This window comes from Scyliorhinus canicula, chromosome 5, assembly GCF_902713615.1.
Source record: "Scyliorhinus canicula chromosome 5, sScyCan1.1, whole genome shotgun sequence".
Classification (NCBI taxonomy): domain Eukaryota; kingdom Metazoa; phylum Chordata; class Chondrichthyes; order Carcharhiniformes; family Scyliorhinidae; genus Scyliorhinus; species Scyliorhinus canicula.
The window spans coordinates 110,532,762-110,560,217 of record NC_052150.1 but is presented as its reverse complement, the minus strand read 5'-3'; positions in this window follow the sequence as shown (position 1 = coordinate 110,560,217).

Sequence of the window (27,456 nt, the reverse complement as noted above, 5' to 3'; positions counted from 1 at the left end):
ATTGTGTTCTATGTGGCATCAGTGCTAGCCCCTTAACAGTTGCTGAATCAGTCCAGGTGCCATGCCAGTTTTGCTGTTATGGAAGTCCTCGAATCCTGCCCTAGCGTCAACACTTAGGGTGCGGTTCAAAACATTTCAAAGTTTATTTGTGGTGGGTTTTTCAAGGAGTTTCATGCCGATTCTGCCGGCGACTACCCCACCGTTATTCAATGCCACTTAGGGCGGGATTCTCCAATTGCTGAAGCCGAAATTACGTTCGGCGATCGGCCAGAGAGTTCGTTTTATGCCGAAATCGGGGGTGGCGCCCTTTTCCCAATGCTCTACCCCCCTCAAAAACAGCATACTCGAGTAGGCTCCACCCTGTCGGGATGGCCTCAGAATATTACCTGACGCCCTTCCCTGAAGGGCCGACTTCTCGACGGCGTCGGTCGCGTGTCCTCTCACATTTATAGGATTTTGTGTGGCAGCTGCGGACTGTGTCCAGTGCCGCAACAGTTGGAGGTGGGGAAGCTGTTCTGCCTGGCACGGGGGGCTTCGGGGGCTGGGGAACTGGTGGGGGGGGTGGTCCGGGGGTTGCGAGGGAGGTTGCAGAGGGGCATTTTTTGGCAGGCCAGGTCAGCGCACGGCCGGCAATTCTGCATCCATATCAGCAGGTAAAGCTGGAGGCACCGTCTTTTTGCTCGTAAGACGAGACTGATCTGCGGACATAATCGGAGAATCGAGCCCTTGATCAATTTTTTGGACCCTAGGGAGTTTCTCGCCGTTTTAGCCCACACTTACAGTGCTGGATTCTCCAAAAATGGGGCTATGTCCCCACGCCGGCGTTTCACTCCAGAATACCTATTAAAAAAATTACAGACCAATTCCCCTGCCTGCCGGGGGCTGGCAGGGTTCCGTCGTGATTCTGCAGCTTTGGCTCAGATATGGGCCCCCGCACATCCGGTTCTGAGTCCATGCATGCGCACGGTGGCAGCCTCGCTGAACTGCGGACCTGGACCAAAAAACACTATCTGCTCCGTACCGCTCCGTCTAACCTGCCTGATTGCCGCCCATAAGGCTCCCCCCACCCCGTGCTTGATTCCCCCACCCCCCTGCTAGAGCAGCCACGGATTGAGTCCCGATCAGCCAGGCATGGTTAGAAACACGGCGTCAGGAATTTGGCTGGTTGGGACCGGAGTATCACTGGGAGGGCCTCTGGCAATGCTCGCGCTGCGTAAATGGCGCGCGAGCAATTTTCTGGGGACTAGAATCGCGGAAGTGACGCCGGGCCCGAGTCTCATGTGAACTTCGATTCTCCGTGTCAAACGGCCATAATTTGTTTTTTAGCACTGGGGAGCTGAACTCCGAGACCTGGAGCAGATTCTCTGTCCCGCCGTACCCATTTTCCGGTGCGGTGTACCTCCGCCGGCAGTGGGATCCTCCGTCCTGGCAACCGGCCAATGGGGTTTCCCATTGTGGGCACCCCCACGCTGTCAGGCAATCCGCAGATGTGAAGGTGCTGCCGGTGAAGCGGAGGACCCCGCTGATGGAGAATCCAGACTCAAGCTGCCATTTTGAAAGAGTGCCCCGATCTCGAAGTGAGCTTGTGGGTCCCCTACCATGGGTAATGTCACCCCCCCACATACATGGGCACTTCCCCACACTCCCAAGTGAGGACACCTGTGGTAATCCACGGGATTAATCCACGGGAGTTCCGTTACCACACCAATATTTATTTACAATAACGATATTACAGGAGCAGCTACAAACAGTGCTGCTAGCAGTCCAGTCAATGTAAGACTGGCTCACAAAGCCTACACAGGTGCTTATATAGGCCCCCTCAATGAACTATCATTGAGGGAGCTCATACTCCAATTGGCCAACCAATAAAGCCAATTGGAGTTCATTACACCCCCCCCCCCCCCCCCCCCCCCAAGGTCCGAGGAATTCCTGCCAGCTGGCATTCCTCTGAGCTTTTTCCTGCTCCTCATTCCTCATGTCTGTGTCTGTCACCTCTGTGTCATCCGCCGGGTCGTTCTCCGAAGTGGGCGGGGTGTACCTTATAGATGCCCGTCTTTTCCTTGACGACCTCCTTGGAAGTTGTTCTTCCTCCTCCTTGGGGAGAGGTGTCGCGGCGGCCTCGTCGAACGTGTCCATCTCCGACTCTGACGACTGGATGACGGGGTCTTGAGAAATTGCTCGGGGCTGGGGTGTGGGTATCCTTTCCGTCTGGGCTATCCCAGCTTGAGGCGGTCCTGCTTCGCCTGCCTCCAGGTGTGGTTCCGCTGCCCTTATTTGGTCTAGATGTTTCTTCAGCACCTTGCCTCCTATCAAAACCTCATAGGACATGGGCCCTGTTTGGGACTCTACCGTGCCTTTGACCCACGTTGGTCCATTCCCATAATTCGTGACCCAAACTGGTGCCCCCACCTGGAAATATCTCTGCTGCCGACTATTATCATGCCCCCTGCGTTGGGCCTCCTGTTGTTTCTCCACTTTCCCCGTTAAATTTGGGAAAAGGAGACTCAGCCTCGTTCGCAGCTGCCTTCCCATTAAGAGTTCAGCTGGCGGTATGCCCGTTGTGGAATGCAGTGTGGTCCTGTAATCAAACAGCCAGCGGGAGAGGATTGCGTCCATTGACGCTGCCGGCTGCTTCTTGAGTCCCGCTTTAAGTGTCTGGACCACTCTCTCTGCCAGGCCGTTGGTCGCTGGATGGTAAGGGGCCGTTTTGATGTGATTTACTCCGTTTTCGTTCAGGAATTTTCCAAATTCCCCACTTGTGAATGCCGTTCCGTTGTCCGACACCAATACCTCCAGAAGTCCATGTGTTGCAAACAAGGCCCTGAGCTTTTCAATTGTCGATGCTGTACTTGCCGTGTTTACCCGGTGGACGCCCAACCATTTGGAGTGGGCATCCACTATCACCAAAAACATTGAGCCCATGAACGGCCGGCGTGGTCAATATGCAAGTGGGTCCACGGTCTGCCTGGCCATTCCAACGGGTGCAATGGCGCCGCTGGTGGCACTCTTTGCCCCTGTCGGCACTCCTGGCACCGACATACCAAGGCTGCTATGCCTGTGTCCAAACCTGGCCACCAAACGTAGCTTTGAGCTAGCATCTTCATGCCTGGGTGTCCGTGACGTAACTCGGTTAAGAATGCCTGACGGCCCTGAGCTGGGACAATTACCCAGGCTCCCCATAATAGGATACCGTCTTCTACGGTTATTTGGTCCCTTCTGCTCCAGTATGGGTGCATCTGGGGCTCCACTGGTCATTCCAGTTCCCCTGTTAGCAGTAAATGCTTCATTTTGGCTAAAACTGGGTCTTTATGCGTCCACAACCAAATATGTTGTGCGTCTACTGGTAGGGTGTCCAAACAATTTAGTCATTACTGTCTCCTCTACTTTTGGTATTTGCGGCGGAGTGTCCGGGAGGGGAAGTCTGCTCAAAGCATCTGCATTTGCTACTCGCGTTCCCGGTCTGTGCTCCAGAACATATCTGTACGCCGCCAGTAGCAACGCCCAGCGTTGGATTCTAGCTGATGCAATCGGGGGTATTGACTTGTCTTCTTTTAATAACCCTAATAACGGCTTATGGTCAGTCACTATGGTGAATTTCCGCACGTACAGATACTGGTGAAATTTTTTTACTGCGAATATCACCGCCAGTCCTTCCTTCTCGATTTGGGCGTACTGCCTCTCAGCCATCGCCAAGGTCCTCGAAGCATAGGCTATTGGCCGTTCTTCCCCATTCCTTCCTCTATGGGCTAAGACGGCTCCTACCCCGTAGGGGGATGCATCACAAGTGACCACCAACTCCTTCCTTGGGTCATAATGCTCTAGGACATTTTCGGATGACAGCTGTTCCTTAATGTCCCTAAATGCTCGGTTTTGGCGGGCGGACCATTTCCATTCTTGCCCCTTTTTTAGTAGCTGGTGGTGGGGTTCTAGGATGGACGCCCTATTTTCAATAAATTTTCCATAATAGATTACCAACCCTAAGAATGATCGTAACTCCTGGACCGTGGTGGGAGCTGGGGCTTCTTTTATTGCCCTTACTCTGTCTTCTAATGGGTGTAAGCCTGACTCGTCTACTTTATATCCCAGGTACATCACTTGTGGGGCCAGAAAAACACATTTTCCCCTTTTTAACCATACGTCTGCCTTTGCGAAACGCGTGAGCACTTCCTCCAGGTTCCTTAAGTGTTCCCTGTTTGTCCTACCCGTGATTAAGACATTGTCCAAATAAATCGCCCCCTGCAGAATATTTTCCATCGTACGCTGGAATATAGCGCAGGCTGATGACACTCTGAAAGGTAGCCTAGTATAACGAAAAAGGCCCTTCAGGGTGTTGATCGTAGCGAACTTCTGGGAGTCCTTGTCCAGTTTTAACTGCAGGTAGGCATGGCTCATGTCCAGTTTCGTGAACAAAAGCCCACCTGCCAATTTGGCATATAGGTCGTCTATTTTCGGGATTGGGTATTTGTCCAGCAGTGTGTATTTGTTTACCGTCTGTTTGAAATCTCCACAGAGACGTATCAAGCCGTCTGGCTTCAAAATTGGTACCACCGGCGCTGCCCATTCCGAGAACTGTACTGGTCTGATAATGCCGTCGCGCCGTAACCTTTCTATTTCGTCATCTACTTTCTTCCCGAATGCAAAAGGTACCGGCCTGGCCTTACAAAATATCAGAAGGGCTTCTGGGTCAACGTGCAAAGTTGCTTTGGCTCCTATGATTTCCCCCAAACCTTCCTGGAAGACCTCCGGGTATTTTTGGAGTACTCCACTCAACAGCCCGCTTCCACTGTGGAAAATTTTCATCCAATCTAATTTTAGGTGTTTCAGCCAGTTTCGTCCAATTAAGCTTGGTCCGGAGCCCTCTACTATCGTCAACGGTAATCTGAGCAATTGTTTCTCATATTCCACGGGTACATGCGTCGTGCCTAGAACTTCCAGGGGTCCTCCGTGTAGGTTTTAAGTTTCGTCAATGTTTTTGTTAGGGTTAGTGGCTGGAGTCCATCTTTGATTTTTCAAAATGCTGCCACTCCCATTACTGATACGGCCGCACCCTTGTGTATTTCCAGTATTGTCGGCCGCCCGTTCACCCGTGTGGTAATCTTAATGGGTTCTGCTTTCTTTGTTGCAATATTATATAATTGTTCCTCTTCGGAGGAGGATGGGGCATCTAGGTTGTGTACTTCCCTGCATCCCCACCTGCTATTCCTCTTTTGCCACCTCCTTCTAGGGTTTCTGTCGCTGTTACCCTACTCTGTCTGGTGCCAGAAACGGTCCTTCTCTGTTGGGGGAGCCTCAGCCGGTACTTCCCTCTGTCTCTAGTTAGTCCTGGCAGACTTTGGGGCAGTACTGAGGTTTTCCTTTTTCCCTCTATTCCTCAGGCTTTTCCTGAGAGCGGCTATCTGATAGCAGGACCCGTTGTGGTAGTCCCTCTCACAGGATTCTACCTCCATTGGCGTGCCCTGTAGTTCCTGCGCCCCACTTGCTGCCTTTTCTAGGGACAGTGCGAGCTGTAACGCCTGCCTGCAGTCTAGCTCCATTTCCGCCAACAGGCGTTTCTGTATTGTGAGGTCGTTTATGCCACACACTAACCGATCCCGAAGCATTTCATTTAGCGTCGGGCCGAACTCACATTTTCCCGCCAGCCTTCTCAGGCGGGTTCAGAAATTCGCGACTGACTCCCTGTCTTCCCACTTCGCTGTGTAGAATCTGTACCTACGCAAAATGCGGGGTGGTTTTGGGTCGTAGTGCTCTTTCACCAATCACGTTACTTCTTGGAAAGTTTTCGTGTCCAGCGCATCGGGATAAGTCAGACTACGTATAATGGCGAAAGCTGAGGGTCCGCACGCCGACAGCAGGATAAGCCGTCTCCTTTTGTCCGTTAGTATATAATTTGCCCGGAAGAAGTAACACATTCTCGCCACATACTGGGACCAGTCCTCAATAGCCGGGTCGAATGCCTCTAACCTCCCAAAAAATAGCATTTTTAAAATGGCAAGGCTTACTCTCCAAGTGCGGCAGCTGGTCTCTGCAAAATTCTTAGTTTACCTCGTCGCCACTGTAGTAATCCACGGGAGGCAGAAGTTCCGTCACCACACCAATATTTATTTACAATAACGATATTACAGGAGCAGCTACAAACAGTGCTGCTAGCAGTCCAGTCAACTTAAGACTGGCTCACAAAGCCTACACAGGTGCTTATCTGGGCCCCCTCAATGAGCTATCATTGAGGGAGCTCATACTCCAATTGGCCAACCAATAAAGCCAATTAGAGTGCATTACAACACCCCACTATGGGGTCCCTGGGTCCCCTCTCTTCAGGCCCCCCCCCCATGACCCTCTCCCTTCAAGGACCCCCCCACCCATCCAACCTCCTGGAGACCCCTACTTACCTGCCCTGCACACCCCGCCCTTCAAACCCTCCCCCCCCCCCCCCACCACCTCCTTTCATGGGCATGGCATGGCCCCCTCAGGCTCTGACCCATGGATGTGTCACCCTGGCACTCAGGCACCCTTGTACTGCCACCCTGGCATGCAGGTAGTGCTCCAGCCAGCTTGGCAGTACCAGGGTGGCAGCGTCAAGGTGCCCGCTGGGCAGTGCCAATGAGTCCACGTTCCAGCGGGAGGCCACGGGGCTACCCTGTACTGATCATGATCACCCAGTGGTCTCCGTCGGCCCGGGAGATTCCTTGGGTGTTGTTCCGCCTGGTCCACATTCTCGTGGAGGCTGCTGGGAAGCCTGCGAGAGGGCTCTCCTGGGATTCTCTCACTCAGCGCAACACGGCCACGGAATCATAGCCACAGTCTTAGGAATGGAGAATCCCGCCTCTGATGTTTCTCCAGCAGAATACACACCTATAAAACTGGTTTTTAATGACAAGCCATCAGTTCTATTGTCATCATTATTGATGGTAGGTTTTATTGTTTGAATTAATTAATTTAAATGCCCTCTGCGGGAGACTCCGACCCGCCGCACCCGTTTTCTGGTGCATCGCGCCCCCGCAGGCAGCGGGATCCTCCATCCTGGCAGCCAACCAATGGCCTTTCCCATTGTGGGAACCCCAATGCCTTCAGGAAATCTGCGGACGTGAGTGCACCGCTGGCGAAGTGGAGAATCCATCCAGCCCCTTGCATATTGTGTTGGGATTTGAGCTTTTATCTGGATCATAGTTCAGTAACATAAACACAGTGCTACTATACCCCCCAATTGATTAGATTATTGCTCTGTAACATTATTTTCTATTTAGTAGAAGGAAAATCAGGCTCAAATGAGATGTTAAAAGTAAAATAAACTTTAAAACATTAACTATTTTTTGGCCTTGTCTTTCGTCAGATACAGTGTTGATAATGATATTTGTCCACCAGGTGGAGCTGTTGTATTATTTCTCTGGCCACAAAACTTGCATTGCATAATAAGGGCTTCTTTTCAGGCTGCTGACGTTGTTCAACAGTGATTATAGCAGTATGGGGACTATTGCAATGAGTTTAAGAAAAATCAGTGAAGTCTTGTCTTTGTGGAGAATATAACTAGATTATTATACAATTTTGGTACATATATTTTACTAGCATAGGATACTAAGTTTCCAATTGATCTTGTAAATTTATTTATAAGGTGTGGGCATCACTGGCTAGTGTTATGGGCCAGGGTTTAGAGAACCCCAAAGTATATCATGGCGTTCACCTGACCCACAACTTTTAATAGATTGTGATATGGGGAGCACACGGCCCACTCTACAGATGTGGTACAGCAGAAATGAAAAAGTATTTTTTAAAGCAAAACAGTATTTATTCTCTGAACTCAAGTTCACCTTTTTAAAACGTACAGTGAACATTTTAACAACGATTACTTCAAATACAACCCCCAAAGAATACAACACTAAGTAATACTTCAAGCTTTCCTTTTTAACATCCATACGACTTAAAGGTTTTGTTTTTAACAGAAGCACATCAGGTTAAAGTCACTACTGAAGACATTTATAATTCTGAATTCATCAAATGATCGAGAGAGTCTTTTGATGGCAGAGAGAACAGCAGTGCACCTGCTTGGTCTGGCTTCAGCTCCAACACTGAAAATGAAACTAAAATACACCATGCAGCAAACAGACTAAAATGAAAGTAAAAGGCTGACAGACAGCCCTGCTCCACCCACTCTCTGACATCACTGCAGTAGTAAACACCCATTTCTTAAAGGTATTCTGACTACAGATATTTATATACACACCCATTTATAAACACCCATTTCTTAAAGGTACTCTCTATGACACAACACCTCCCCCCAGGAAAATAATACATCATTAACTTCAAGATGGTTTCATTTTTCACCTTTTCACTTCCTTTGAGACATGCACACAGTAAATATACATTTTCATTTCAAAAAACAACACACACAAACAGGTATAATAATATAGTCCATTTTTGTTCTTCTTCCTCCAACTGAAATCCTTCTCAATTGACAGTATCTTTGAACAAGAAGGTCCTTGCATGATCCGTCCATTTTGCTACGCCGCGGCATTTCTCTTTAAAGTCAGATACTTTAGTTCAATCTGATCACAGAGTCCCTTGTAATTCTCCAGCACAGCAGCATTGGTTATCACAGGTTTCAGACTGTCAAATTCCTATGGAAAGTCACTTGACCACTGAAATTTTGACGTTTCTTCATCAAGTCTATCAGTGGAGCAACCATGCTACAAATATTTTTCACCAATGTTCGATCAAATTCACTCATGCCAAGATATCAAGAGGTCGAGTCTCAAGACGAGGTTCAAAGCGCTTTTACTGTAGTGTACAAGTTCTGAAGTCCTTCAGGGAGACCCACGCAGCCAGCTCCTAACAATGGCTTGACCACGGTGATCTCTCCGATATGCAGACAAGGTTCAATATTTATAGAGAGTACAAGCATTTGCAAGATTTTGGCGAGCTTTTGCCGTTTTACATTTGAATAGTACAGATAAATAGTACAGATACATGATTTCCTGGGCTTCCTGACTCTGACGTCAATGTCTCGTCATCTGCTTGGTTTTAATAGGTGTTCCCTTGACTTACAATGGGGTTCCATTATCTCTATGCTGTACCTTGATTAGGTGTTGAGTGTGGTTCCTGGGTTAACCTGGGAATCTATTGTGTCAGCCTCCTGTTTGATAGGATTTGTGTCTGTGTGTAAAACTAATCTAATCAATATATTTAATCCTTAGGTTTCTTTTGCCTGCCTGGGTCATTTTGGTTTTACAACATTTCATTTTATAACATTTCATTTTATAAGTCTTAGTTTTAATAAAAATATATATATATATTTGCCCCACTGTCAGGGTCTTGAATCGCAGATATCCCGATCTTCTGGCCTTGGTGCCATTTTAAGATGCAGCTTCGTGCTGTTGCTAGGCAGATCATAGATTCTCCATTTTGTTCGAAAAAGGTTTCTCAGCTGTGCAAAAATGGGATTCAAACGAATGCCCATCCCTTTACATCATAAATGGTGCCAATCAGTCCAATAAATGAAGAATGCTTTGATGATGTAAATGTTAATACGAATCCAATATAGCCTTAAAAAATGTCCTACTTCAGTTCCTCCTCTCGTCCAGGGGGTCCCATTCATGGACGATCTTCAGAGGTAAAGGGACCTGTCTAGATGTCGTCCTTGCTGTTGTTTCTCTTCCCCCATGGTGTGGTACAGTTCTTGCATCTGGCTGCTGGCAGTGGGTAGCGTTCTTGATACAATATTTGCACATATGACTTTAATACAAGTTAGACCCTGACAGAGTGTGGACAGGATGGCTATTACTAAAATTACTCCTTTCATGATGTATGCTCCCCAAACCACCCCGAACGCGTATTGGCTGTCCGTGTATACGTTTACGGTTTTCCCTGCTGCTAACCTCAAGGCTTGGGTGAGGGCAACTAATTCTGTTACCTGAGAGGACTGACCCCCGTCGATCCGTCCCGATTCTAGGGTTTTCAGGTTCTGGTCTACTACTGCCCACCCTGTACTTGGTGCTCCGGATACATATTTGCGGGACCCATCCACGTAGAGGGTCTCATCTGCTGTTGGAAGGGGTTCGTCCCTAATCTTCCCTCCCTCGCTATCGTTGTCAATTTCTCCGCAGCTGTGCGCTTCCCCAATGTTTAAAATCCCTGCCGCGGGGTTTTCTCCCGTGTCCCTAATGATGGTGACTGACTTGTTAGGTGGTAGGAGTGTGGCCTCCCACCTTGCCCTTCTAATATTTGAGACTGTTTTAAATTTGCCCGTGTTTAGCATTTCTACTAGTGTGTGTCTTGTGTGTAACACGATCTCTCCTGTCATGACAATGGGCTCGCTTGCCCTCACAGCCCATGCTGCACAATCTAGGGCGGCTATGCGCCTGGGCATCCCGGTGACTACTGGTCCCTCAGCCGTTGAAAAATACCCTATGGGTCTCTTCCTATCCCCATGTGTCTGTGCCACTACGGCAGAATAGAAGCTGTCCTGGTTATCACAAAATATGTGGAACTCCTTGCTTCCATCTGGCAGTCCTAGCCCTGGGGCTGAAACTAACCTAGCTTTCAATTCTGTATATGCTGTCTCTTGCTCCTGTCCCCACTCTATACGTTCTAAGGCTGGCTTCCCTCCCTTCACTAGTCTCTGGATTGGTTCCGCATTCTTTGCGAAGTCAGGGATAAAACTCCTACTATAATTGAATAATTCTAAAACTTTCTGGACCCCTCTTACTGTAACTGATCGCGGCATCTCTTTAATTGTGATTTTGCGATCTACAGGCATTTCTTTAATTCCCTGGGAAATTAGGTGTCCTAAGTACAGGACCTGAGGTTTTGCAATTTGTGCCTTATGTGGGCTGACTTTCAGCCCGGCATCCGCCAATCCTTTTAATACAGAATACAGGGCTGCTTTGTGCCCTTCTTCTGTTTTGGACGCTATTAACACATCGTCCACATACTGGAGGACCGTATTGTCCTCATGCAATTTCACCCTACTCAGGATATCGCTCATTGTTCTGTGAAATATGGTGGGGCTGTTGTGAAACCCCTGTGGGAGGCGAGTCTATGTATACTGTTTTTCTCCCACAGTGAAAGCGAATTTATCTTGGGATTCTGTGTCCAGTGGAAGGGACCAGAACCCATTTGCTATGTCCAATACCGTGAAAATTTTGTGGTCTTGTGCCAATCCGTTTAAAATAGTCGAGGGGTTTGCCACAATGGGGTGTAATTTAGGTGTCACTTTGTTCAAACCTGTGTAATCGATGGTGAGTCGGTAGCTCCCATCAGGTTTTATAACTGGCCACGTGGGGGAATTAGTGGTGCTGGTGGTTTCTCTGAGGATTCCCTTTTCTATCAGTCCCTTAACTATCTCTACCACTGCCTCTTGCGCTTCTTGCTTGATAGGGTATTGTCGGTGGGGCTTGTGTTCCGGTCCTGGGACTTTTATCGGCTCTGTGTCAGTTAGTCCAGTGTCTAATTTCGTCCTGGCCCAGGCTTCGGGAATGGAAGCACAGATGGCTCCGAACCCTTTTCTCTCCTCATCCCAATCTCGGACCACAATGGTGGCTACCCTGATTGTCCCCAGGTGGCTTGCTAATGTCCCTATTTCGGTCTTCCTACCGTCCAGTTGTAGCCGATTTGTTTCCCTCTTCCACAATCTATCAGCACCTGGTATTCCTTCATTAGGTCGTTTCTCATGATTGTGCCCTCATTATTCTGACACACGTAAAATTGCATTGGAATGTACTTGTGGTTAATTTCTACTAATGTGGTCTCGCTAAGATAGGCAGGCATTCTCTCTTCCCCCTACCCCGGTTATGTATAATCCTTTTGTTGGTTGGTGGCAAGGGTAGGTTTGTAATTGATATTGCTGCTCCTGTATCTACTAACATGTGGCATTCCCTACCCCCCACCAAGGCTTCCACATATATTCTATCCTCCTCTTTCCTGCTGTGAACGGGAGCTACGGGTTGGGAGATTTCGACCTGTGTTGGTCGATGCGTGGTGTGGACGGACACCAGCTTCTGTCGGGATTCACTGTCTTCTGAAGGCGTGGCTACACTAATCCTCTCCTGTCTCCCAACTCCCTGGTTTTGGGTCCCTTGTAGTCACCCCTGTGTATTCCGGGGATGTGATGCCCCCGGGGTTGGTCTGTAGTGGTCTTGGGGTCTCCCATGTTTCCCCCAACACGTTGCCTCGGTATGCCCTGCTCTGTGGCAGTGGTCACAGCGGAGTCCGCCATTCTCGGGTTTCCCCCTGAATGGTGCTCCCCTGCAGAATCTAGCCATATGCCCTGGCTGGCCACATGTGTAGCAGCTGAACCCAGTTCTCCCCTCACCTCCGTTATGGGGGGTCCCGGTCCTCTCTGGTCTGGGCTTTGTCTGGGCACCCTTCTTTTCTTTTATCCCGCTAGCTCACTCGACTAGCTCGTCATAGTCCTGGGATGCTATCACCCCCATCCTAAGGACTTCCTGGTGTGCCTCCGATAGCCCGTCCTTAAATGCTTGGAAAAAAGCCCTGTCTCTCCTATCCACATTGTCCTGTCCTGAACACTCCCTATATACTTGGAATAATCTTTCTCCAAACTCCGATGCACTTTCCCCCCGTCCTTGTCTGGTATTCGTGATCCTGCTCCAATTAGTGGGGGAGTTCCCTAAGACCCGTTGGACTTCTGTCTTGAATGCTTTGAAGGGTGCCTGCTGGGCGTCTATCTCAGCCGTTGCAGGAACGGCATGTGTCCACCTTCCTCCATTATAGTCCTGTGCTGCTTGGGCCGCTGGCCCTCCTGCCACTAGCCTCCACTTATCCGCTGGGCAGGCTGCCCTGACCAGCTGGTGTATGTCCCTCAAATGTAATTGGTGCCCTACTCAGAGTGTATCTAGTTCGCCCCAAAATTCCGAGTTTGCGCTTCTGGGTTTTAACTTCCCCAGTGAGGCCATAATCTGCTGTCTTTCCCCTGGGGTAAAAGGCTTATAGGTCGCTTTCGGTTGTGCTGCCATCCCTCCTCTGGTGACTGGCGCTAGATTATAATTTTTTATGTCTCCCTTTAATATGGGAGCTGTTGCTTTGCTCTGCACTGACTCGTATGAGGGCAGAGGGTCCGTTTCCTCTGATCTCTGCTCTATCTCCGCAATGTAGTTTCTGTGTTCTAACTCTCTCTCACTCTCTCCTGCAATACCTTAATATGTTCTGTTTCTTTGTGTCTCTCCTCCATAGAGGCATTTACCTTCTCAATTAGTCCAGCTAACTGGGTCACCAATATTACTCCCATTACCTTTGTTTTATCCCGTTTTACTCTATCTACCCATTTTCTTTGATCTTCCGAAGTTTGTGATGCATTCCACCCGTTCCGTTTCATCTTTTCAACAATCACTTCTCTGGCTAACAAATACTTAAAAATGAGAACTACTGCAGTTTCTCCCTTATCAACGTGGTCTGCCATTTTGCTGTCTAGCAGTCCTGCAACCCCCGTATGCTGGTTCTAACAGTAAAAGTGCTCCAACTTTCTCTCCCTTATCTCCTTTTCACTGATACTGCTCCAGCACCGTCTGTATTGCTGTAGGGTCTCGTAGTGGGGCCCCAGTGAGCCTCTTGCCCCTGTGCTCCCCCAACTATTCCTGACACCTCACGCTTGGTCTATTTTATGTTGTCTTATTGGGATGTGTGCTGGTCTTTAGTGGGTTTGTCGGCCCCTGTTTCCAGCCCCTTTAAGTACAACGCCTCCCTCTTGGCCACCACCCCCACTAGCAAGGCTGATCCATCACCCCAAAGAGGGAGTCTCAGCTCCCTGGTACCCTGCTATGGGCTGTGGTGTTCCCTACAGACGAACAAGGTTATCAAACTCTGCCCGGGCCCCTAATGGACTCTCCGTCGTCGTGTCTCTTGGTCAGGATGGATCGGGTCCCCTTTTCCTCAACACTTACACATGTGTATTTGTTATCAAAGCCCCTGTTAAAATTAGTAACTGTGTCGACTCTGCGTTGTTCGCCTCTACAGAGTCGGTGTTGCTACCCGATTATACACTGTCCGTGCCTTGCTCCCTGAGTACCTGTATCTCTCAGTGCCCATTTCAACACCTAACCCTAGCGTGGGAGATTCCTCCTCTTAACGTCAGATTTAAGGTAGGGCACCTCGAGTCAAGCACTCCCTTGTCCTATAGCTTTGGCACAGACAGCGGTTTCATTTACAGTCCTGGGTTAGTCACACCAATTAGTTCTGCATGCGGTTCTTATCCTTATATTTCCCGTTATCAAATACCCTAAAAACTGTTATCTTTACCTCTGGTTCTCTATTTCTCCTATTAAATGTTTCACTTAAGGTTTTACTTACCTTTTTCCACGCGGTCGTCTTTGACCTACACCTCTTTAGCGCACGGTATCTCTGTCTGGCGTCCTCTTTTACTCAAAAAATTCTCTGTACTATTTTTAAAAAAAACTTAGGCAAGATTATACAATTCTCCAGGGCAATATTTAAAACAGGCAAACCCTAACCCTTTAAAGGTACCTCACTTTGAATGGAGACTTGTACCCGTTCTTGGCTGCACTAGATTTTCATCAGATTCGTTTAAATTTGATCCCGGCTTCCAGACCGTGGCCACCAGTCAAGAAGTCAGATATCAAACCCTACTGCCGCAGCACCATTTGTTGTAGGGAAAAATCCCTTGTTCCAGTGCATTCAAGAGGTCGAGTCTCAAGGCAAGGTTCAAAGCGTTTTTACTGTATTGTACAAGTTCTGAAGTCCTTCAGGGAGACCCACGCAGCCAGCTCCTAACAATAGCTTGACCACGGTGATCTCTCCGATATGCAGACAAGGTTCAATATTTATAGAGAGTACAAGCATTTGCAAGATTTTGGCGGGCTTTTGCCATTTTACATTTGAATAGTACAGATAAATAGTACAGATACATAGTTTCCCGGGCTTCCTGACTCTGACATCAATGTCTCGTTATCTGCTTGGTTTTAATAGGTGTTCCCTTGACTTACAATGGGGTCCCATTATCTCTATGCTGTACCTTGATTAGGTGTTGAGTGTGGTTCCTGGGTTAACCTGGGAATCTATTGTGTCAGCCTCCTGTTTGATAGGATTTGTGTCTGTGTGTAAAACTAATCTAATCAATATATTTAATCCTTAGGTTTCTTTTGCCTGCCTGGGTCATTTTGGTTTTACAATATTTCATTTTATAACATTTAATTTTATAAGTCTTAGTTTTAATCAAAATATATATATATATTTGCCCCACTGTCGGGGTCTTGAATCGCAGATATCCCGATCTTCTGGTCATGGTGCCGTTTTAAGATGCAGCTTCGTGCTGTTGTTAGGCAGATCATAGATTCTCCATTTTGTTCGAAAAAGGTTTCTCAGCTGTGCAAAAATGGGATTCAAACGAATGTCCATCCCTTTACATCATAAATGGTGCCAATCAGTCCAATAAATGAAGAATGCTTTGATGATGTAAATATTAAAACGAATCGAATATAGCCTTAGAAAATGTCCTACTTCAACTCCACCAGATGTTGTAAATGTTCTTTCCATGTCTGGCTGAAAATTACCAGATCGTCGATGTCTACCACACAATTGAGTAATCCTGAAACGACTTTGTTACTTAACGGTTGAAATGTGGCTGGGGCAATTTTCATGCCAAATGGCATAATTTTGAATTGGTATATACCAACTGGAGTCACAAAAGCTGAAATCTCCTTCGCCCTTTCGGATAAAGGTACCTGCCAGTAACTTTTAAGCAAATCAGTTTGGAAATAAAAGCTGATTGCCCCACTTTCTCAATGCAATCCTTCAGATGTGGGATAGGATAAGAGTCCGTTCTTGTAATTGCATTAACCTCTCCATAGTCCACACACAACCGTTGGGTAGCGTCTGGTTTTGGTACCATCAATATGAGTGAGCTCCATTGGCTGCAACCCACTTTAATTATGCCATTTTTAAGCATACTCTCAATCTCTTTGTTAACCTGTGCCAATTTTAAAGTGTTATAGTCTGTATGGATGTTGTTTGATTGGAACAACATTTCCCACATCGACATCATGTATAGCCATTTTACTACTTCCCAATTTATCTCTACAAACTTGCCCATATGATATCAATAACTCTTTCAGGTCGTTTGTTTTTCCTCTGGAAGGTAACAACAATTCTCCCAATTTTTAAGAACATCCTCGTTTCCCAATTTAATTTGAGGTATGTCAAATTCACAGTCATCTGGATTTGGTTCGTCAGTTTGAGTTAGAATCATTAAACAGCCTCTTTTTTTCTCTCCTTCCTTCCAAAGTAACTTTTAAGCATATTCACATGACACACTCGGTGAGTTTTCCTTCTATCTGGTGTTTTTAACACATAATTCACTTTGCTTAATTTCCTTTCAATCTGATAAGGTCCACAAAACCTAGTTTTTAAAGGTTCACCTGCCACTGGTAACAATACTAAAACTGTATCTCCACTGGCAAAATTACGAACTATGGATTTCTTGTCTGCAACTCGTTTAATCACATTTTGTGCAACTTTCAAATGTTGTCTAGCCAACTCACCTGCTCTATTTAATCGTTCCCTAAAATTTGACACAGAATCCAATAATGTAAGTTCCGATTTCTCACTCACCTATTTTTCCTTAATCAATTTAAATGTAAGGCTCAAACAGAGTAATTTTGATAGGTGGATAAGGGTTTTGAAAATAGACCAACCGTATGAAGCTCTCAGAGAAATTACATTTTTGGAGGAGTTCAAAAATACAATTCCTGATGTAGTGAGAACTCATGTGGAAGAGCAGAGGGTTAAAACTGCGAGGTTAGCAGCAGAAAAGGCAGATGATTATGAAATAGTTCATTAATCAAAGTTTGGATTTCGACATCAGTTTCAGCCTGTACTTCAGAAAATTCTTCTGTTCCATCTTGCATATCCTGTGTGATCCACCTGTACTGTTTGTACACACACTCTCCTTCACACCTTAAGAGTTTATATTCCTGGGTGGGTGCTTACAGCCAGTGAGTGTGGGTGATAGTGTTCTGGTGATGCCGCTATCTCAAGCCTAACTCTTGCTGCAGCTATTAGAAATGTGTTAGGAAAAGCTTAATCCGAGTAAGATAATCCTTGGAATGCACATTAGATAGCATCCAATATTTGATAGGATCAAGGTTACCGGCGGAATCTATATGTGAAAGAAACATTTCTTTAGGGAAAGCAAAAAGGAGCAATGGTTATTCTCCTGCAGAGTCAAAGTCACTACTGACAACGGGGTCCATATAGTGGGTCCAACCCCACAATGCCCAGATTAATTCAGTTGTGTCAACACCTGCCAGTTCTGGGAGCCCCTTTAGTTTTCAGCCTCTCTTTTCCTCTCTGCTTTCATTGGCCTGCAATGAGGAGACAGGGCTAAATAAACAAGAGCTGGGCAATTGACCGTTGTGCTTTCCTTAACTGGAGCACAGGACCAGACAACCTACAAAATCATTTGCTCCATTCTATCCTCATAGATCTCCAGCTTCTTCTGCTTCAAATATTTGCCATTATTTTCTTAAAAGATGCAATGGTCACTTCCAAAATCAAATGGTTTTGCCACGCTTTCTATATTTATGGCATTTTTCCAAAATTATCTTTTCGCAGGGCAGCACGAGGGACAGTGGTTAGCACTAGGACTACGGCGCCGAGGATTCGGGTTCGAATCCCAGCCCTGGGTCACTGTCTGTGTAGAGTTTGCACATTCTCCCCATGTCTGCGTGGGTTTCACCCGTGACCCCCACAAGCCAACGATGTGCTGGTTAGGTGGGTTGGCCACACTAAACTGCCCCTTAATTGGAAAGAAAAATAATTGGGTACTCTAAATTTACAAAAAGGAAAACAAACTCTCTTTTCACTGCGTTAGTTGTGATTTTAAATTAACGGTGGCACAGTTGTTAGTACTGCTGCCTCACAGGGACCCAGGTTTAATTCTGCTCTTGGGTGACTGTGTGAAGTTTGCACATTCTCCTGTGTCTGCATGGATTTCCTCCGGGTGCTCCTGTTTCCTCCCACAGTCCAAAGATGTGCAGGTTAGTTCGATTGGCCGTGCTAAATTGCCCCTTAGTGTCCAGGGCTGTGGAAGTTTGGTGAGGTTATCGGGATAGGTCGGGGGAGTGAGCCTAGGTGGGGTGCTCTTTCAGAGGGTCAGTGCAACTCGATAGGCCGGATGGTAGTGTTGGGATTCTATCGTTCTATTGTTCAATGAACCCACTAAAATTGTTGCCCTTGTTATATTGGCTCAGATCGTGTGATCCCTGTGACACTATGTGTCTTGTAAAAATAATGAAGGGTTAACAATTTACTTTAACTACATCCAAACACTGGATGGTGATCATTCACAAACACGTTGATCATGTGATACTCCTGATTCGGGGAGTAGGTTGTTAGGCGAGATAGTAAATAGTCGTGTTATCAGGAGCCCTGTAGTTAGAATTATAGTTTTTGTTAATCTGTAATCTTTTATATCTCAAAAAGCAAGTCAAATCTATTTAGTTGCAGTGTAAATAAATTAGCTTTGTTCAAAACATAGCTTGATGTTCTCTGTGAGACACTACACTTAAAGACCATCCTCATTCAGAAATCAAAGAGCATCACACGCCCAACAGCAATGAACAAAGAGAAATTCAACTCAAGGGAGGGCTGCATCGGCACCACAGTTTCTTAGGGAACCCTCTTCTCTCAAATTATGAAGTTGCAGCTTGCCTAAATTGGCAGGAGGCCAGGTCAATGGCCCAACTGGATCAATGTGAAAACTTGGGCTGATTTCCCCGAAGTTACACAGGTATTTAGAGCTGAATGAATGGCCATAACATAATGATTTGATGCAAAAATTTAATTGATCCACTGAATCATCCAGAGATATGACATGGAAAGAAACGGAAAAGAGATTTGCATTTGTGTAGCACCTTTTACCTCCAGACATCTCAGAGCACTTTACAACCAACAAAGTATTTTTGAAGAGTTTTACTCTTATAATGCAGGAAATATGACAGTCAATTTGCACATAGCAAGCTTCCACAAATAGAAATGACCATCTGTTTTATGTGCAGTTTGAGAGATAATGTTGGGCAGGACATTGGGAGAAATCTTCAGCACCTCTTTGTATAGGTGGATTTTTTTGTCCAACTGAGAGAGCACTTCATCAAGGTGCATCGGAAGAATAGAGTAGCAGTTTTCCAGCTCAGTTGTCTTAGAACTAGAAATATACTGCCGTTCCTTCACTGTTACTGGGAGGAAATCCTGGAATTCCATCCCAAACAGCACCGTGGCTATATCTACACCTCAGGGACTGCAGCGGTTCAAGAAGGAAGCTCACTACCACCTTCTCAAGGGCAACTAGTGATGGGCAATAAAAGCTGGCGTAGTGTTATGTGAGAGTACCTTTAAGAAATGGGTGTTCACTACTACATTGATTTCAGAGAGTGGGTGCAGCTGGGCTGTCAGAATTTTACTTTCATTTTTGGCTGTTTGCTGCAGGGTGTGTTTTAGCTTCATTTTCAGTGTTGGAGCTGAAGCCAGAGCAAGCAGGTGCACTGCTGTTCTCTCTGCCATCAAAAGACAATCTCTTGATCATTTGGTGAATTCAGAATTATAAGTGTTTTCAGTAGTGACTTTAACCTGATGTGCTTCTGTTAAAGGTTTTGTTTTTAGTTGTATGGATGTTAAAAGGAAAGCTTAAAGGGTTACTTAGTGTTGTATTCTTTGGGGGTTGTATTTGAATTAATCTTTGCTAAGATTAATGTTTTAAAAAGGTTAACTTGAGTTCATAGAATAAACATTGTTTTGCTTTAAAAAATACTTTTCCATTTTATGCGGTACCACCCCTGTAGAGTGGGCTGTGTGCTCCCCATAACACAATCTATTAAAAGTTGTGTGTCAGGTGAACTCCATGATACACATTGGGGTTCTCTAAACCCTGGTCCATAACAAATTGGGGGCTCGAGGGGGATAAAAGTCTATCTATTGGATTGGCTTAGTGAACTTAAAGACAGTGAGGGGTGAGCATATTGTGGTTGCTTTTCAGGTGTGGTATTTTAGTTTAAGTAGGGAGTGTGTTGTGGACAATGGCTCTTTCAGAGGCTCTGAAGCTTTTGTGGTCGGAGACTGTCGCACACAGTACCTTAAGTAAAGAGACTAAAAGCAGACTGTTAGATTTGGCAAAAACATCGCAGTTAACATTACCTGACAAAATGCAAAAAGATGAGGTAATTATGGTGGTGGCTAAGCATTTAAAGTTGCCTGAGGTAGTTTGACTCATTGGAAATGGCAAGAACGCAGTTGCAAATTAAACAAATGGAACATGGGAAATAATTAAAGCAGCTTGAAGACGAAAGAGATAGAGAGGAAAAAGAAAAAAGGAGATACAAATCAGGGAAAAAGATAAAGAGAGAGAGTTTGAACTTCAGAAAATGGCCATGAAACATGACAGTCAGTTAAAATTGGCAGGCGTAAAAGGGAAATGTACAGTTGGAGGATAGGGATGAGAATAGTGAGAAAGAGCGTCATAGTCGAAGGCTTGGTGGGGATCTATTTAAATATGTCCAAGCATTGCCAAGGTTTGACGAAAAGGAAGAGGAAGCCTTTTTCATTTCATTTGAGAAGGTAGCTAAACAAATGAAATGGCCACAGGACATGTGGGTATTATTGATTCAAACAAAGCTGCTAGGTAGGGCTAGTGAAGTGTTTGCATCACTACCAGAGGAGGTACCTGAGACTTATGAGGAGGTGAAAAAATTCATCTCAGGTGCATATGAACTAGTGCCTGAAGCCTGCAGACAAAGGTTTAGAAATTTAAGGAAAGAAGAGGAGGTTGTGGGAGGCCTGGCCCTCCCCCCAATGTACTGTTCTACACCTGGGCGGCCACCGCACAAAGTGTATGGGAATGTGTTAATGAACTGGGAGTGGAGTGGGTGAGGATGGAAGAGGATTCCTGTGCAGGGCCGTCCCTCCAAGCGCTTGCCACAATCGCATTCCCATCCACCCTGGCCAGATACTCAAATTACTCAGTGGTAGTAGCCATGCTCCGAATGTGGTACCAAATGAGACAGTACTTCAGGCTAACCGATATGTCCACCTGGCCCACATCTTCAACAATCACAGCTTCACTCCCGCAACAATGGACACCTCCTTCAAAAAGTGGAGACAGGACGAGAGGACACTGATAGGTGAGGGAAATGTACACTGACGGTAGAGTAGCAACACTGAGGGAACTCACAAGAGGTTCCAGCTCCCGAGAGGAAACAACCTGAGGTAAATTCAGGTCAAAAACTTCCTCTGCCAGGAAACAATGATATACCTTGTCATGTGCGAGAATTGAATCTCACGAGATTTGCGATGCTCGAAACACCTCGCGAGATTTAACAAAACCTTGTGTGATGTCGGGATCTGGTACTCGGCCTCACTGGGCGTGATCCAGATCTGCACATTTAACTGCGTAGTTAAAGTGACTTAAGCAATGGTTCGTAATACTGGCAAACATTTACATGACTTCACCTTGAAAATTACAAATCTATCATAGGGAAGCTTTGTTGTCTGAAAGTGATCCCCTCTCCCCCATCAAGAACAATCAGCAAAACAAGTGTGAATGACACATCTCCTGAACAATTTACTGTCATACAGACATAATCTGTATATTCAGGTGGATTCAGACCGAACTATTAAACTCAATCACTTTGGACAATGGACCCCAGAAGAGAAGGGGCCTAGCAAATCATGTAATCTAACCACTTCGAACAACGGACCTAGAAAAATGGTTCCCCCGCTTGCTGAGATGATGGGCGCGATTTAACAGCCTCCTCGAGTCCAACCTGAGGTCAGAATGAGGCTGTTGAATCTCACGAGAGGCCTCTTGCAAGATTCACGATGCTCGAACCATCTCGTAAGATTCAACCGAACCTCGCGAGACAGCACAATCTGGATCTCACCCAACGAGGCGAGATTCAGATCAGCATATTTAAATGACCCATTAGACTCATTTAAATATGCATTCGCTGGATTCTGCCAGTGCCCATTGGAATTGGAAGCCCCTGGGAGGTCTGGGACAGGGCAGGGTGGCACCCGGGCACAACCATTGGCACCTGAGCACCTTGGCACTGTCAGCCTAACATTCTTTCCTTTTGATGTTACCCACACTGTGGACCCTACATTTAGCATATGCGTGCCAATTCCCTTATCTCTCCACTAGAAGCTACCTCTTCTACACCCCATTGCTTTCCCCTAATCAGATAGGTAAACACTTGCTTTGCTCACTTGTATGTTAATTCGCATATCAAAAATCTCCTTCAGATAATTGTCCTTATCAATTCCCCTTTTTATTTTATCCCAATTTCATTTTTAAATTTTAATTTTCCCCGATTCTTAACACCAGGAATATGAAAGTCTAGAATATTGTACACGCTAAACGTACAAGCTAAATGTAGGCATCAGCCTTATAGTGTTGTCATCAAACCATAGGGAATATTTGATAGCTTGATTTTTTTTTTCTTTGATGGATTATTTATTTCTAGCCTTTTTAGAAAATGTTTCCCATAGACTTTTAGCTATATTGGTAAGTATTCCATGAAAAGTCTCATTACGCCTAGAAGTAAAAAATGCCCTGGTGATATTTACTACCACATCTTGTTTTAAATTATTATTATTTATACTGACATTGTTCCAAATACCAGAAAAAGAAAATTTACCAGTGGGGCATCCGAGAAATATGTTTGTGGGAGAGATGATAGGTTCTTAATAAATTCCCCGCTGAACAGTTTTGTGGCTTCTGTGCCCAGAAAATTGCATTCCTGTTTGAAGCACAGATGGTAACATATTGCAGCAGACAGCTATAAAGCCAGATTTATTACCTTCCAGTAACGGTATTGGATCATTCAACCTCTGAATCTGTGGCGCGTTTATTGAAACAATATACTACATCAGTAATAGGAAAAAGATTTATATTTCGCAAAAACCATATGTTGCGAAACTGATGTCCAATATACCAAAAGACGACCTGGTAGATTATTGTCCCTGCAAGGAAAATTCTAAGGAACAAAATAAGGGAACTTGAAAGTTGATCCATCTCATTGAAACAGGGCATTCTGAGTCCATCTGAGCACATTGTCGTGTTATGATATACATTGTGAAAACTGGAGGTAGTGAGACATGGAACAATCTTCTTTACTGGCGAGGGCCTTCAGATCATTGTGAGCCACATAAAACAGAGACATGTCCTCTACATGACAGAATTCCAAGTTGATATTAAGCAGAGGGTTTTATTTAGTTAAGTTCTGGTCTGGCAGCCAGCTTGCAATCTCAGGGAGATTGGCCAGAAAAGTATGCTACAACTTCTTTCCCAATCTCGCCCTATCCTGCTGTGAAGATTAAGGATTTCAGCACATTAACACATAATCAAGGACTGTTGCTGATTAATAGTGCTGTCATAGTTGAAAAACAAATACGTGCTGACGCCAGGTCATTTCTGACTTGACGCTGTTCCAGCTATACACCAGCTTTGGCTTGAATCCCAGCTTCACTGAGCTCTCACTTTGAGCACTGTTTGCTTTGTGCAGCTGAATGCTATATCTGCTAACATATGTTATATATTGAAACATCAACCTTTCCTTTGTCAAATTAATCAATTTGCTGGCACTGCCATCATCCTGGTGATTAACTATTATTATATTGAGGACAAGGTAATTGTAGATCAATATATGAGAACCAAACTTGTGGTATCAATGAAGAATTCTCTGACAACAACACTGAGGTTAATGGATATTATTCTGCCTTCTGTAGAAAACAGGACCTTTCCCTGCCAGACTTAAATAAAAAGAATATTGAAAAACTACTCTTTTATTCTATAATGAGTTTTTCAAATAGAAACTACTTCAGGGCTAGCCATATAACATAGTTTTCATTGCCACTTGTAATTCCCTGCTGTGACTTTTTAGATAAGGTCTAAATGAGCATTTAGTACTCAGCCGCTAGCTGACCAAATCGATTACAGAGAATGATGAAAGGGTCTTCGTGTGAAGCAAATATTGTAACCAAACCAATCAAAGTTTGTTACAACTGACTGTTTTATTTCAAACCTTTCTCTGTAAAAAAAAATGCCTGGCTCCAGCTGTTATGAACCTCACAATTTGTGCAGAGATGATTAGATAAAAAATATTTCACCAATCTAATGACATTCTAACAATGAGATGTGGCTTACAGCAGAATGTGGGAGAATTGCTTTGTATAGAGATTTTCGAAGAAGAAAAACATGCGTTTGAATGGTGCCTTTCAGGCCCACCAGAAGTTCCAAAATGCTTCACAGCCAAATTAGGTAATTCTGAAATCTAAACCTTGTTGTAATGTAGGAAGCTCAGCATTCAATTTGCATTCAGCAAGGTCCCAAATACAAGGCCCCAAATATTACAGTATTAAAGACTAAAACATGTGTTTTTATGACAACATATGTAGAGAGAGAGAGAGAAACAGGGTTAACATTGAGTCTATATTACTCTTCTTCACGGCTGAAGAGGGGTGGAAATGTAATGGATTTTATGTTGTTGAAAAGGGGGCGGGATGTGTGGAGTAGATGGAACAAAATAGAAGGTCAGAGATGGGGTTAGAGATCAGGACAGGTTAAGTGACAAAGATGTTATGGACACAAGACAAGGAGGATGCGAAAACTATACAAGGCACTAGTTAGACCACACCTGGGATACTATGAACACTTTTGGTTCCTTAATTTAAGGAAAGATATATTGACACTGGAGGCAATCCCTAGAAGGTTCACTAGGTTGACACTGTGTGGAGGGATTTTCTTATTAGGAAAGGTTGAGTAGGTTGGGCTTGTACTCATTGGAGTTTAGAAGAATGAGAGAATTGAGACACATAGGGTTCTCAGGAGGCTTAACAGGGTAGATGTTGAGAGGTCATTTTCACTTGTGGGAGAGTCTAAGACCAGAGGCATAAATTCAGAGTAAGGCTGGCCATTTATGATAGAGCTTAGGAGAATTTTTTTCTCTCAGAGGTTAGTGAATCTGTGAAATTCTTTACCATGGAGGGCTGTAGTGGTTGGGTTAAGTATGTTCAAGACTGAGACAGACAGATTTCAGTAAGGAAATCAAGGGTTGTGGCGCTAAAGCAAGAAAGTGGAGTTGAGGATTATCATATCAGATCAGTCATGACCTCATTGTATGGTGTAGCAGACTCGGTGGGCCAAATAGCATACTTCTGATTCTAAATCTGATGGTCTTATAGACTGATAATTATAGTATTAAAGACTAAAATGTGTGTTATAGCAGCACACAGATCAAAACATTTTAAAAGCAAGATAGCAGAATGGGTTCAAAACAGAAAAGGATCAGCGTTTTCTGAAAGCAAAATATGAGAATAAATATAAACTGGCACTTGGGGTTGGGGGAGATGGAAATCTTACTCTCATGCTCATTTTCTGTCCTCACTCTGTTACCATGATCCATTGAGGCCCAACTTGAGGAACAGCATCTCACCTTCCAATTAGGCACTCCATAGCATTCCTGGCTTAACATGCATGAGAATCTTTCCTTTTGATTTCCCCTTGTTCCCATTTCTTTGGTTTTATTTGAATGCATCTCAAGTACCTTGCTTTGATGCTAACCACAATGTGTATAAACACTCTTGCTATGATTGTTGGTACCCTACCACATCAAAAAGAGCCAAATGCTTTCTGCTATGAATAAGAGGAAGTGAAACAACTTAGCCCCATTTGATGTGGTGAGGGGCTGTGAATCATAGCAAATGTGTTAATAAACAATGTGGTTAGCATCATAGTAGGATATTTGAGATGCATTCCAGCGTGAAGGGAAAGTAAGTTCAACAATCCCCCAAACACCTAATGGGGGGGCTCGGATCTGGGGGTCTGATATAGGAGCTCTGATGTGGGGGGCTCTGATTTGGGGGGGTCTGATTTGGAGAGTCTAAATGGGGGCATATGATGGGGAGTCTGATTGGGTGGGTGTCTGATGGGGGGGTCTGACAGGGGGGCCTGCTGTGAGTCTGATCGGGAGCTTCTGATGGGAGTGGGTCTGATGGGGATGGATTGGTGTGGGAGGGAATTGGGTCTACCTCATGCATGCGTGCTCTGGGGGGGACCTGTTATTCCCGCCGTGGGGAAGGATGGAGTTTGACCCTACTTGTCAGGGGGCGGAGCTTTGCATTGTGGGGGCGGGCCTTCTAATGGGCTTTGGGTGGGCACCTCAGCCATGCACTGACCTCCTTGACTCACCTTGGAGTCCACCATGTCAGGGCCATTTTGGGAAAACTTGCACCAAAGCCCGCACAGTGGATTTTCTGCTGTGAAGGTCGGTACATAAGGGGGGCAGGACTTAATGGGGCTTCCTGCCTGTTAATTAAATTGAAATGGATGCAAATTGTTGATTTCATTCTCCCGCCGGCGCGGGGCAGAGCATCGCAATGGGTTTGGCACTAAACCCATTTTTTACGGGATGCTCCGTTCTCCACCTGATTGACAATCCCGTCACAATGTCAGGCAATAGAGAATCCTTTCCATAATTTGGACAGGGCACTAGAGATAACTCCCCTTTTGCAAAATAGTTCTGTAGGATCCTTTACACCCACTGGAGAGGGCAGACAACCTCATATTGTAGGGTCCCAGGTTCGATTCCGGCTTGGGTCACTGTCTGTGCGGAGTCTGCACATCCTCCCCGTGTGTGCGTGGGTTTCCTCCGGGTGCTCCGGTTTCCTCCCACAGTCACAAAGATGTGCAGGTTAGTTGGATTGGCCATGATAAATTGCCCTTAGTGTCCAAAATTGCCCTTAGTGTTGGGTTGGGTAATGGGGATAGGGTGGAGGTGTTGACCTTGGGTAGGGTGCTCTTTGCAAGAGCCGGTGCAGACTCGATGGGCCGAATGGCCTCCTTCTGTACTGTAAATTCTATGATATTCAAATGACAACACCTCTAACATACATCACTCACTCAGTACTGCACTGGAGTGTCTGTCTTAATCTTTGTGTTCAAGTCCTTGAGTTAGGCTTGAACCTTGCGGGTAAGAGTCAAGAATGGTACAAACTGAGTCACAGCTGACACGGCTGTTATTTTCTTTTCAAGACTATGGGCGCGATTCTCCGGACAGGTTTCTAAGATTTGAAATGAGTGGGAATTGCCGCGAGCTTCCCGGTGCTTGGTCCAGGGAAGCCGGAAATGCAATTCAATGTTAATTGGTCCACTAAACGAAGCCTCACAGGCTTCTCACCGCAAATGATGGCTCATCAGCTGATTCGCCGGCTCCGCACTCGCCAGCTCCCAGCTAACAAGGTCGAGCAGCTCTTAAGCTGCACTTGCCCAGCCAACCCCAGCCAGCTTGCAACAATGGCGCTGAGGAGACCAGCCTGGAGATTCGAGGATGCTGTCCTGGGTGTTATATTATATTGCTACTCCTGGTTGCATTTTATATTACTTGGTCTAATGTATGTTACTCATTTGCTTCTTACCAAGATACTCTTAAACTCAATGTTGATAAACAC